Below are 13,505 nucleotides of genomic sequence, written 5' to 3' on the forward strand. Positions count from 1 at the left end.
CAAGTCTTGGGGCCTGGTCCTGAGCAAATCATGTGACTTTTCCCTTTTTCCTCCAATACAGTCACTTTTCACCTAGCTAAGACTAAAGGAACATTCCCTGTTCTTGTGCCACACAGGTTCCCAACCATTAGCTAAGGCCAAAGCAGCCATTAAAACTCCTGGCCATGCCATGGTCCTCTTGCATTTAATAGTACAGGTTCCCCCCAGCACAAGGACAGAGACCCCAGAGGTACATGATGTTTTTTGACTCCCTGCCACCAAAAGGTTTCAGCCCATTTGAGTCCTCCAAGTAGCTCATGCCCTTTCCCTGCCTCCCTGTCACCCCAGGGCTTCAGCACGGTGATATCCCCCAACCCTGACAGGCAGGTGATGAGACTTGAGAAATGCTTGATGCAAAGGACCTGGCAGCAGAAAGGCACTTTGTCGACCTGGGGGGTCATGAAGAAGCCAGCCGGTAAAGAGTTTAATCTGAACAACCTTGCTCAGAAAAGCCAGGACCAGCAGAGTGAGGATCTGCTCAAACTATGTGGACTATATAACAGAAGGTGCTGGCTTGAGTCAAAAAAGCATCAGCATGAACATTATAAAGGTGTCTCTGCTGCTCATAATGGTACCCTTCATGTGCCCTCCATCTCATGCTGCTGAGGACAGGGTTTCTGCCTGCCCTGTGGATGTACCATTTGCTTGCTTTTTAACATGTGTCTACTACCACCAAATGCAGAACAGAAACTTCCTCTCCCTGTGAAATTTGCCCCAGAAAACCCTGAGTTGTAAAGCAGAGGAACTTGTAGACCAACACTTTACCTCTGGGTCGTAAACCATCACATATATTAGCAGTGAATATTTTTTTTTTCCTTGCCTGAATTATGTGCTGATCTCATTCATCTTGGGAAAAGCACAGGGTGTTCTCATCCAGGCTATACCTGGCAAGCTGCATACACTGTGACAGAGGGAGCGAACTTCTGAGCAAGCTCTGCAGTGGCTGCTGTCGGGCTTCTTGTGGTTTATTTCTTGAGCGAGAGGCCGGCTTCTTCACCTGGCATTCTTGAGAGAGATGAAGGGTAAGTCAGCAAATCAGCTTCATGCACTGCAAACATCCTCTGCTTTCAGCCATGGCAGAATTAGCTCAGGTCGGGATTTGCTGGTAGCTGGGTGAGAAATGTCTGCAGGGCTTTCTCCCCCCCACCTCCTCTGGAGGGAGAAAACAAGCAATCGTGTTTAATATGCTGCATGGAGGCAGTTGCAGGAGCTGTAGTACCCGGTATGGCTCAGCAAGCACTGCCGGGGAAATCAACAGGGAACATTCCTGATGCGATTTTAAACATCGGCAGAAAATGCGAGCTAGCAACACCGAATTCAATGGGGCTGCACAAAGCCAAGAGCAGCGACAGAAGCATGAGCTGCCTGCCCATGCAGCAGGGATCCCACACGCCACAGAGCGAGCTGTTCACACCAATGTGTGGGCTGCTCAGTCGGTCGCTCGGTTTGTTGGTATATTTGCTAACGGTGACATTGCTTTGACACATCAGCTGGTAAGCCCGCGTCTGGATGCCTCGGTGTCATGCAGGCACCTCTGTTTCAGCCCTGGGGACAGCAGCTTAGATCCGCTGGCCGGGGTTAAAAATTAATCACAGCTAAGCTGTTCAAAGGGATCCGCGCTGCCGCCAAGCCAACGTGAGTGCTCTGCGCCTGCCAGTGCAGGTGGAAGTTGCATGCCTGGCTCCAAGGGGGGATGCAGCTCTTGCCGGGTGACTGCCGAAAAGCGCCCCTGCTCTGCCAGCTCTCTCTGGAGCCTCTTGCCTTGCTTGCCTGGGAGAGGACAGAAAGAGGGCATGTTGCGGGATTGCTGCAGCCGGTGGGTGCTGCTAAAGGCAGTGTGTGAGATTAAGGGCTGTACATGAGCGTAAAGATACCGCAGCAACCCCTAGTTTAAGAATAATGAATACTGCGGGTCTGGCTACTGCAGGAAATGTCCCTTTTGTAAATCATGCTGTTTGGAGCAAGAAGAGCAATTAATGCAGATTCTGCTGTAGCTCATTTTGGTCGGGTTGATTTGGGAAGAGGATGTTTGCTGGCAGCTAAAGGAGGCAGCCTGGGAGACTGGTTAAGACGCAGGATTACCAGACCAGGCTGGTGTTTCAAAATGGTATAATAATCTCAAGGCAGGGGAACATGGTTCAGTATGATTTACTTTCTGAGACAGTCAGGAGGGGTGAGACCTTAGCTTAGAGGGCTCTTCTTACCTTATTTTTTTTTTTTCCCCAAAGACAGAGCCTGTTTTGCAAAGCCCAGACACCACAATGATGGGCACTGCTGAAAGCAGTTATCTTGCCTGCCATCTGAATGCCAGGCCTTTTCAGAAATAATGTTTGTGCAAGCAAAACAGCCCAGTCACAGAGGAAATTTTTAATGCCCTGGTTTTGTGCATGGGTGTGTATGCATCTGTGTCTGGGGGAGGAGGTGTGAACTGTTCGTTGCACCCCAAATCTTGTCTTTGCAGCCATAGCATTGCAGTAGCTGTGATGATGGGTATTACACAGGCAGGGCTGTGCTCTTAAAAGGACAGCCTAGCTGGGTGTAACACAGTGATCGTTCCTGGTGCTTTCAGTGCTCACAGTCTTGGGCATCTCATAGTTAAAGCTGGTGCTTGTTTCTCAAAAGCTGGCATCAAGCACCCAGTGCTATGAGTGCACGGATGCAGCAAGGATGTGAGGTCTGAGTTCATACACAACTCCAACTGGGGCAAAGTAGTGAAAATGCCAAGGAGGGCAACTTGGTAGTGTTGATTTGGACAGGATGGAGATTGGAAAGGAAGGCAAATAGCAACAAATCCTCCTGGAGAGGAGGCGACCAGGGACCAGAATGGAGAGACAGCATTTGTGGTGCTGGGACAGCTCCTGGGGTGTGGAGGGGCGAGGGTGTGTAGGCACATGTGCATGTGATGGCAGGGACTGCTCCCTGCGCTGACCCATCTCTGTCTGCACTCACCAGCCAGTGCATGAGGTCACAAATGAGAGATTTTGTGTGTCTGCAAAAAAAGGGACCTTTGCTCCTTCCCCACTTCTCTATTATAAACTTCAGATTCAAACACTGCTTCAGCTCTCCTTCCAGAAGGAAAAGAGCAGTTTCTGTGAAGGCTGATTTTTTAAAAGCAATGGCATAAGGAACCTAAAGCACAACCTTCCTCCTGCATAACTTTACTCTGTTCTAATTCCCAGTGGCTGCTTCAGGACTGATCATGACCAAACTATTCAGCAGTGTAAGGGTGCTTCCCCTGCAGAAGCAGCAATCTGCCATGGATTGCTACTTCATTTTCCTTAACTACAGGTTTTACACTAAATTTATGGTCTGTATTATTTTGTTTAATATGGTTGAGGACAAAGGACCTTCTGTACCAAGCAACCATATTAAGTCATGCCTATTAAACTTCACCCTGTGAAACCAGAGGGGCTAACCGCTGCAGGCTTTGGTGGTAGTCATGCTGTTTCTAGCCTTGAAGATTACAGGAACCTAGTGTAGACCAACATCAGTATTGTCAGAAAGGCTGGAGGTCTGGTAGTAGGAGAGCAAGAACAGTGCATGAGGGAAGGCTTCCAGCTCTCTGGCTTGCAGGACGCTTCCAGCTGTCTTTTATTTTCAGCCTTCGCCTAAGGTGGAAAAGGAGATGGGGGGTGGGGGGTGGGGGGGCTGGGGCGGGGTTGTCCCTTCACAACTTATTGATAGTTTGTTATGCAGGGATTGAAAGGAGTCTCTGGCTAACAACTGGGCATTCCTGTCATTTATTTCCTCCAGCAGCTAGTGCTAATTCATGATCTGAATCTCCAGGAATCTCTTCATCCTCTTCTGAAGCATGGTCACTGCTTTGCTTGGCAGGGATCAGAAACCTAGTTATAATCTGCTAATAAAGTGAGTGTGGCATTTTAGCCCTCCCACCTTCCCCCCAAGAAGGGACCAAGCACCACCAGTAAGCTGATCTTGGCTGAGCTGCTCTCCTGGACTGACATCCACAGGGTGCCTCTCTCTGCCATGAAGGTCTGTGTCAATGCAAGCTGCTCTGAGAAGATGGATCCAGACCCAAAACTAGGTGAGGGCAAAGATCTCCAACACCCCAGGGCAAGGGGGATTAGATCACACGGAAAGCAATCACCTTGCCAGCGGCTGCACGCATATGCTGAAGCAACCACGTAGCCCACAGCTTCTATACAAAGACACTGACCTGAACAGCAGCCAGATCATTTTTTATGAGAATGCACCATTCTTGAGCAATTTTTCCAGCACATCCCACGCAAACAGGTTTTCCTTGAACACCACATGGCAGCATTTACCATCTCATGCCAGCTTTCTTTTTTTTCTAATTGTAAAGTGTGGGGGCTTCTCACGTATCACTTACCGTCTCTATGCTGGTGAGCATAGAGTCTGAGTATTGTATCCTTGCAGACACAAAATCCAGCACTAAACCTTTTTGATGCAACCAGTTCTGCTGAAGTCAGGCAAGATCCCATCTTTCTGCAGAAATCTGAGGCCTTTGACCTGACACCTATATACCAGTCTAATAACATGTCATTCCTCTTCTCATCACTGCATCAGCCTTCCCAGGAAGCCCATGTTGACTCTTCCCAGTTTGCATGCAGTGGGTTGCACTGCAGAAACGATGTTGATCCTTCAAGACTGGCACTAGCTATTATTGTCCATGATATTTTGCTAAATCAGCTAAATTCTTGGTGGTAAAAAAGGGACATGGAGGGAAAATGGATAGTGTCTGTAAAGTCAGAAGTGACATCCCACACACTTGTGGCCCAGTGTAGCCTGTGCCCACTCTGACCTGGAGTTTAAGCTACTGTGAAAACAGGGTATTTTTAAGGCATTATTTGGTCCAATTTATCAACTTCCACTGCACAACAGTACCTCGGGGCAGACAGGATGTATCACCAGATACATTAATTGTACTTCTTCGTTAGTGGCGAGTGATGGACATGTGCTATTTTGTTCCTAACTAAGAGAATGAAATAACCAGAATCTCTCCCTGCCCACATGGGAGAGCTGGAAGGATGATTCTAGGGGAGCACGTCTGCTCCCTGGCAGACAGTCCTTTTTAATCTGAGCTTGCAAGCTCATCATGTCCCTCATTTCTGTATGCAGGAGGGAAGGGGAAGCAAAAGCAGTGCTGCCTTTCCTGCTAGTCTGGCCCTTGGTACCCTGCACATTGACCTGACTTGAAGAGCAGGAGAAAAAGAGTATTTGGATCCCAAGATTCAAGATGATCTAATGAAAATTTCCCCTGTGTTGTCTCATTCAGCAGAAGACTGATATTCTAGTTCTTTCTTGACCCTGATCACCCTGAAAAGTCCTTTAATTTTAACCTGTCAAAAAAGGACTAAGGGATACAAAACTTGAGCGCCAAACAAAACAAAAAAAAAAAAATCAGCAGAAATTTAGTATTTTCCTTTATTTGTAATGTGATGCACTAAATAATGCTCATAAGTTGCAAATGCCTGGGGAAAACTGTTTTCATCATACAGTTTTACAAGGGAGAGAAGAAGCAAATCTTACAGTCATGCAAAGGTGGAGTGAGCCTTGTCCCTGTGCAATGCTGGAGGCAGACTGAATAACCTTCTAGATCTCCTCTACTTGTCCTGTAAGACCTATTTTGGGGTATTTGAGATAATTCTTAGCTAACTGTTAGGCACAGGAGCAGCTTCCAACTGGGATCGTGACTATCATTAGCTGGGAACTCCTGTGTTTGATTCCTGTGTTCACGAATATCAAGCAAATACCTGTTAGGAGAGGGAGGGAATGAGCCAGGTTCTTCTCAGTTTGTGGTCCATGGGCTACTTGCCACTGCCAGAGGATTCAGTGTGGTTTGGAAGGGAGGAGAGGGTGTTTCAGATAACAATTCTCACATGCACAAGCTAACAGAGAAAACACTGATAAACACACAAAGAAAAACACAGCTTAACTTCGCTTTAACAACCCATGAAAACCACAGCAGCAGTGCTGCACAAGGTGGTCTCAGCATGCTTGCATCCAAAAATTAATTGGCCTCAAGAGTGAAAAAACGTTGATAACTGCTAATGCATTATGCAGTTCTCATCTGAACATCCTAAGCATCTGAATTTCGCCCTTAGTGAGCTGCATTAGGCTGCAGAGCAGCCTGCTATTGGAAAGCTTTGGCAGTAACGGCAGAGAGGCTGGATGCTCTTGGCATCCATTTTGACAAGTCTATTGTGCAGATGGGTTCACAGAGCTGTACTGGGTACCACTGGGAACAGTGGCCTCTTCTGCGACTGGGCAAGAGCTGTGGCTCTCTACACGTTGTACAGTATCCGCTTTGGCCTCCGGCACAAAGCCCTGTGAGCAACGAAGCCGGGACCACGTTGCCTTTTTGTATGAAGTCTGGGCAGACACATCCAGGTCACTCGCTCCAGACAGCATTCACGACCTGCATTTTTGCCATCTTCCAGTTGCCTGGAGGGGAGCTCAGTGCCTTGGCAGCAGCCCTGTTACTGTCCCCAGGGTCTCTGGGATGTGCTGTCTGCTGAAGCATGGCCGGAGCGTGTAGCAGCTCAGGCATTTGGGAATAGTCCACCACATCCTGCTTGGATGTGAGGCACCTCACGCCATGGGGCCTTTTGGGTTCATTTAGGCACACAGCCCATTCTCCACTGGCTGAAGGGAGATCCAAGAACCGGATTTAACTGTAGCTCACCCTCCCCTTCCTTCTCCTTGATCCTCTAGGAGGAATAAATGCAAAAGAGAATTAAGGTCATCCACGGACAAGGCAAGTCCACGCTAATCTCTCTGTGGAGCCTTGGTGGAGTCCAGCATTCGAGCTCTGGGAACTATTGGGAAATGGATAATCAAGCAGGAAAGGCCAGATTTTGGTAGCTGTGAAGAGGGGAGGCACACTTTACCCATGCCACAGAAAGAAAGGTGAGGGTTTCCTTCTGCTCCAGGCTTTGTACACTAAAGTACTGGAAGACAAAAGACTGTGCAACTTTTCTTGTTGGGCTAAGGGAAGGGAGGAGGGAAAACACAATGGCTCAAGAATGATTTTCACACCCACAGGGCAGCTCATTTCTGTACATACCCCTCCCATGCTTGCTCCCATGGCATTTTTAGTACTTGTCCTTGTATGCATTCGAGAGGGAAAGAAAATCTGACAGTACATTCTTCCAGCAGATCTTCCCTTTTTTTTTTTCCTGAGGCCAGCTATCCATCTCAAAAAAGACTTTTCTCAACCATCCTGGAGAGAGAACCGAAAGTGCAGGATCAGCTGAAAAAGATAAACTTGCTGCAAGCAAACCCGACACCCACTGCAACATCCAAGAGACCAGAAACTTCATTTGCTTTGTTTCTATACAACTGATCAATTGAAACCAATCAATGGAACACTGTGGGTTAGCATGTTCCTGCCTCCACTCCGTGGGCTTGTGGTGCCGCCTGAACAGCAGATCGGAATTAGCCTGCACACTAACACACACACAAGCACACCCTCCTCCAGCGAGATCCCACGTCCTCTTGCACACTTGTTTTGGCTCTCAGTAAGAAAGGCCAGTTCAAAGCAATCATCCCAGGTGACAGGATGTATCATGGATGTCTATTATCTAAAGCTCAGCCTAGATAAGACAGAGATTTTTACATCCCTTTCCTCCCAAGCTTTCTCCCTAAATCTTCTAAAAGCACAGTGGGCAACAAAATGCGTTATCTGCCATGCAGACACGGCTCCTGAATGCCACCTCACACCTCTCTTTTGAGGTCCATGAATTTAGGCTGCAGTTGAACCTTGTGGATTTTTTCAAGCCCAGCTTCTCCAGCCCTGCAGGTAAATCTCTTACCTACCTCTCCCTTCCTCTGTTACTAAAGTACCTTCAATGGGCCCTGTTCATGCTTCGCTTTTACCCATTCAGGATACTACCATGGAGATTTTTCTCCTGACCTCTCCCTTTTGTCTTGCTTCCCAGCCTCTATCCCTCCACTGGCTCCTCCCATCCCATAGCATCAAACTCAGGTCTTCACTCTCAAAGCCCTGTGACTTCTCTGACCATGGCCATTCCCTCCAACAACCAGCCCACGATGGCAACCTCTGTGGACAACCTCCTCATACTTTCTACCACATCTTTGGAAAGGGCTCCTCAGAAACATCCAAAAACCAACGCCACATCAGTCCCCCCAGCCCCTGGTAGAAACCCATCTTTGCCCCCAGTATCTGCACAATGGTCAGATTGCCACAGACCATACTGGCAAGCATCACTTTCCTTCCCCATGTTCCCCTGTTTGCCTGAGTCCACCCATTTTCCTATGTCTCAATCTTGGAAAAGCAAATGTAAGGGTTTGTTGCATAGCACAGCTTAGCCCAGCTGCAGCTTCTTGTCCTATGGCAACAGAAACCAGGAATAATAATAGCAAGGGGTGACTCATTAAAACCAATAACCTCAATAATTAGGCTTACTTAACTTTTCCAATTGTATAAACAACTAAGGAAAAAATATCTTAATCTCTTCCAGTATTTTTTACTTTTCCAGTTTCTCACACAGCAATTGTCAGTATTGGGTACTTGTCTCAGTCAAATTTCCTCTCTACACAACAGTAAATTCATAGAGTGAGGTGAAACATTTGCTTTGCCCACATTCTGTTAATGCTAAAGACTCTCCAGCACCTCTTTGCTTCTGAGCAAGGATAAACCCAGCTGCAGCCCTGCCTTGGTGCCGACACTGTTCCAGCTGCCGTTGCTATAGGAAAAAAAAACAAAGGCAGAACTGTCCAAGTTTTGAGTTCCTGAAAAATTTGTTTAAATCAGCAGGGATAGAATCTGGATGCAAATTTCTCTCCAGATCTGATGCTCAGTGAGTGCATCTCTGCCATCCACCACTGCATTCAGCTGCTGCTGGTTGAAGTTGTACCTTGGACGCAGCCTCTTCTCTGCTACCCCTGCTACCTGCCCCTCTCTAAATGACTCTTACCTGCCCATTGCCTTTTGTCAGGGGCAGAGAAGGAGGCATGGACCAAGACAAGAGCTGTGCATGGGATTAAGAAGCCATCAGAAGTGGGAGAACACTTGGGAGAAGGAACCTGCGGGACAGATGGGCAGGTAGCCTGGGGGCAGTGGAGCAAAGAGGCTGGGACAAGGTGGCTCGTGAGATAAGGAGCAGTGCTGGTGGCAGAAGGTGAAAGAGAGGAGACAGGGACCCAGCAAGAAAGTTATGAGAGGACGGGGCTGAAAAGAGGATGAAGGGACCAAACTGGGAAAAGAGGAGGGCTTCAGACCCCTGAGCAGAGCCTCTCACTCCACTCCTCTTCCTCAGTCCTTCACCTTGCATTTCAGGCACACCAGGACCTTGTGTTCAACTCTCTTTTTTTAATTGCAAAAGATCTCAGCATCCTGCAGCTCCCAGGCACAGTGGCAGCAGGAGAAGCTACTGAACCAGCACTGCCCTGGAACTGGCTGCTTAGATCCCAGAAGGGCAACTGCCCTGATGTCAGCACTGGGGAAGCCTTAGTGTAGACAAGACCTCAAGAATTTGACCTCCAGGCTGTCAAACCTGCCCTATAGCCCTCAATGCCCCCAAAACACCCAATGAGTACAATAATACAGTGTTAAAAATGGAAAGTGCTTATGGAGAGACATCAGCTTGCTTTGTTAGGCAGTAGGCAGTTGTATGTCCTGCAATTCCTTTTGATGTAAATGTGTGAAATTACACATTTATTGCAAGATTCAAATGTAGCCATGGCAACATGATTATCAAACAGTTGCATATGGAAGTGTAAATCCATAGATTTCTGGTTGGTGAGATTAAACTGCCCAGGGACAGGGCTCAATGTACACCAAGCCCAGGCTCTTCATGTCCAAAAGGAATCAGCTCTGGCTTCGGTGCCTGGGAAAAATTCATTTCTTTGCATTCAAATTGTCTCCATTCAGCTGGGCTGACCACCAAGCAGATGCGGAAGGGTAACTGTACAAGTTGATACCCTCAGCAGAGATACATCATGCACCTTCTTGCACACTGCTACACAGGGCAGCACTGTCTTCAAGGCTGGTTTAAACAAACTCCTTTGCTCAGCCTTGCAAGGGCCAAGGAGAGTTCAGCCAGAAGCTGCGTCTCTGAAGAGTGGGTTTAAGTTACACTTTGAGCAATCATCAGGCTGCATTCATAGATTTACCATGCAAGAAAACAGGCTGGGCAGCCAATGGCACCGTGTTTGGAGCAGCCAGGGCATTCCCCCACCCACGGTGTGTTCATGTGACAGCGATCTGGTGACATCTGAAGCGAGGACAGGAAAGCTGGCATGCGTACTGGCTGCAAGTAGGAAAAGGCTGCGCCCTTACAGCTTCAAAACTGTGACCTTGCCGGCCATGCCTTGAAAACAGGGCCCATAAATTAATTTTCCACAGCCCCCAGTTACAGGCTGAGCCATAGTATTGCAGCCAAGGAAAGTCTGTTGCAGTCTTCTGCCTTCTGCCCTGGGCATGAGGCAGGCTCCAAAACCTCACGTAGCAGTGTTTGTACATACACTGTTTGTACATAGACTGTGCTCAGCTCTGAGCCCTGTTGTGTCTGGAGTGATGAGTATATCAAGTGGGCTGTGAAGCAACCGCAAAGCTGTTACTAAAAGAAAAAAAAAAAAAAAAAAAAAAGGAACATGAGGAACATGCACCCCAGCACGGAGGCAGGACAGTGGGGAGGAAATAAAAGTTTTAAATGGACACACAAATTTTGGCAGAATTTGGATGTAAATGAAAACAGAGTAATGGAAGTGCAAATTTGTCCTTGTTTTGCTTTTCTCCAGAGACTTGAGGAGGCTCTTTCACAGAGAAACACCAAAGCAGGGCACGGTCCTCCAGCAGGCACCTGGGAGGTATTCACAGCCCTGAGGTTTGGGTACCTGAGGCAAGACCCCTGGCATCGCTCTGTAATCAACAGCAAAGCAGGTTACACCTAAAATGTTCAATGGCAATGCCAACAATCTATCATATAGAAATTCACAGGGTGGCTTCCTTGGTAGGATGTTCCTATAGTTAATTAACCTCTGATCCTTATTTCCAGTGGGAACATCTCTTGTTTCTGTCTCTAGGAAATAGCTCTTGCAGCACTTTGCCTAACAGATTAGACAGCCTGCTCAAACCTGGTACCTTCTTCTGCCACAGGTATTTCTGGGGACAGATCAAATCCCTTTTAGCCTTCTCTGCTGCAAGGCAAACATACCAGAGCTCCACGAGACTCTTGTTTCCAAACCTTCTCAGTATGTGAAATCCCACATCAGCTGCCTTCCTCAGTTACTTCCTCTGTATGGTGAGGTTTTATAGCAGAACCTCTTTATCTTTGCTCAGAGACTATTTTAAATAGTACTGTTTCACAGCATTTTTTTGTCTTGGAAAAAAAGATAGGCTCTTGTCAATAAAGACAACCCTTTCTCAGTAAACATGAGGCTTTTGATTTTAAAAGTGACAAATAGTGTTTCTTAATTTAAAAACTATTAATTTCCACAAGTTGTTTTAGAAAATTAATAAAAACTACTGCTGCACTAACTGCTGTTACCAAAACAATTTTCACATCAGCTTCTGCCTGTGGCCATGCAGATATGGGTCATTTCACATACAGACTTGCCTTCCAGGCTGCAGCAGGTTAAGTATCTGATTTTTGGTTAGCCGTAAATTATCGCTAAAATAAAGGCACCACAGCCCTGCCGTTAACGCTGCCTGATGCAATGCCCAGACTCCTGCAATGTGGGAGTGCCAGCGTGCTGCCGAACTGTCCAAGCCAGGCTGACGTGGCATCTACTTCCCAAACATGGTCTCTCCTGCTTGAGAAAATGGCCCAAACCCCGCTAAGAGGGGAGGTGAAGCTGTTGCCTGCATCTCCTCGTTCCCTTCGCTGCACTGCCCATTGTAGTCCTTTGATCTCTGTAACTGGAGAATACTAATGGGAGCACTAGAATTTGAAGTGGCTTAAAGACATTTTCTTTATCGCTGGATTAGTGCTGGGAGGGCATGAAATCTGCCAGCGCTCCGCTCAGAGCAAGTCAAGAGCTTTCTGCTTCTCGCAAAGGTTGAGTATGCTGAGTGTAGCGGCCTGCCTCACTACAGCATGGCTAACTGCTTTTATGAATGGAGTTAAAAACAACAGATGCTGTGAAGCTGTTGCTAAGAACCTTTTTTTTTTTTTTTTTTTTTCTGGTGTCCTGACTGCTCCAGCCAATGTAAGCCACAGAGCTCCCAAACACCACACAGCCCTGAAATCAAGGAAGTGGGCAGGAAAAGAAAAGCACAGGTTCCCTATCTGTTCTCTGCCTGTGTTTAGTTGAGCAGTTACACAATTCCAGATCTGTGATTATTCCTGGCAAGGTTTGTTCGTCTCATGGGAGACTTTTGGAATAACACGGTGCTTTTGTAGGGAGTGTCAACCACCAGGCGAACGTGCCTTCCAGATCTGTTGTTTTTTTTTTTTTTTAAATAATAATGTAAGTAATTGTTTCTTTACAGTTTGGTCTTTGCCTTTTAATGACTCACATTTCTACCTTGTCAGCTTTCAGCACAGGCCCTGCCCTCCCTCCCAGTACTACAATCCTCCCAGATCTCACCCACTGTGCCAGGTCACCCAGGGTGAAATCATGAAAGATGAGAATCCATTTTGTCAGCGCCTTGTCCAGATGTTCTGCTTACGGGGGCTGCTTTTAGGGGGCTGTAGAAACTATGGGCACGGCTGTCAGCAGGCATAAAAAACGAGGTGCAAGCCTGCCTCTAATGCTTTCAAGTAGAGGTTTGTCTGTGGTTTATTATTTGGACAAATCCAGATGTATTTTCACAGAGACAGCAATAGACTCTGATCCCCAGCACTGCTTCTGTGCCAAGCGTCTCAGTCCTGTTCCAGCCTCCTGTGGTGCAAACATACTCTTTAAAATAAAGAGGGAGAAAGCTTAAACATTCATAAAACTAATTCTTTAGTTTTAATCTCAGTGAAATATGACTGCACCTTTTTAAAAAGTTTTTTTTGTGTGTGTAACTTTTCACTTTTCCTTCTTCTCTGAAAAATGTATTCAACTTGAGGCAGGGAGCAATTACAGAAAATTTCAGGCTGAATGGTTAAAGCACGGCCAACTTGTAAAGTAATTGGAAACATAGAAGGGAAAGTGTTTGGTAACATGGGATAAAAGATGCTATGTAAGTGGAGGATTCTTTTTTATTGCAAGCTCTCCTCTCTCCGATACTCTAATTGTGTTTTGCCTGATCCCTTGACAGTTCATTAATTTTTTGTCCAGTTGCAGACTGTTGAGTGCAGATAAATTTCAGGCTATTATGGGAACACCCTAGAAGTTTATATAGAAAGGAAACTCTCTGTTTCCTGTATCATCCTTCTGGGGATCTTGAAAGAGTTCACAAAAGCCACTTAAGCAAACTTTCTTTGCTGGATAACGGAAGGAAAGGAAACTGTGAACAAGCAAACAACACTCAATTCCATGAGACAAGAGATACTCATAGGTCATTAGAGAGAAAGTAAAGTCAATGAATG

At 46.7% G+C, this 13,505-nt stretch overlaps 1 protein-coding gene across 1 annotated transcript in view; it reads left to right on the forward strand.

Moving 5' to 3' along the window:
- Positions 1-812: 812 nt before the first annotated feature.
- Positions 813-13,505, forward strand: part of SLC45A4 (solute carrier family 45 member 4) — a 90,300-nt gene continuing 77,607 nt past the window's right edge. The window contains exon 1 of the mRNA XM_037378939.1: positions 813-1,061. The gene's annotated coding sequence lies outside the window, so the exon portion shown is untranslated. The remainder of the gene's footprint in view (positions 1,062-13,505) is intronic.

Source organism: Falco rusticolus, chromosome 3 (assembly GCF_015220075.1).
Source record: "Falco rusticolus isolate bFalRus1 chromosome 3, bFalRus1.pri, whole genome shotgun sequence".
In the NCBI taxonomy this organism is placed as follows: Eukaryota; Metazoa; Chordata; class Aves; order Falconiformes; family Falconidae; genus Falco; species Falco rusticolus.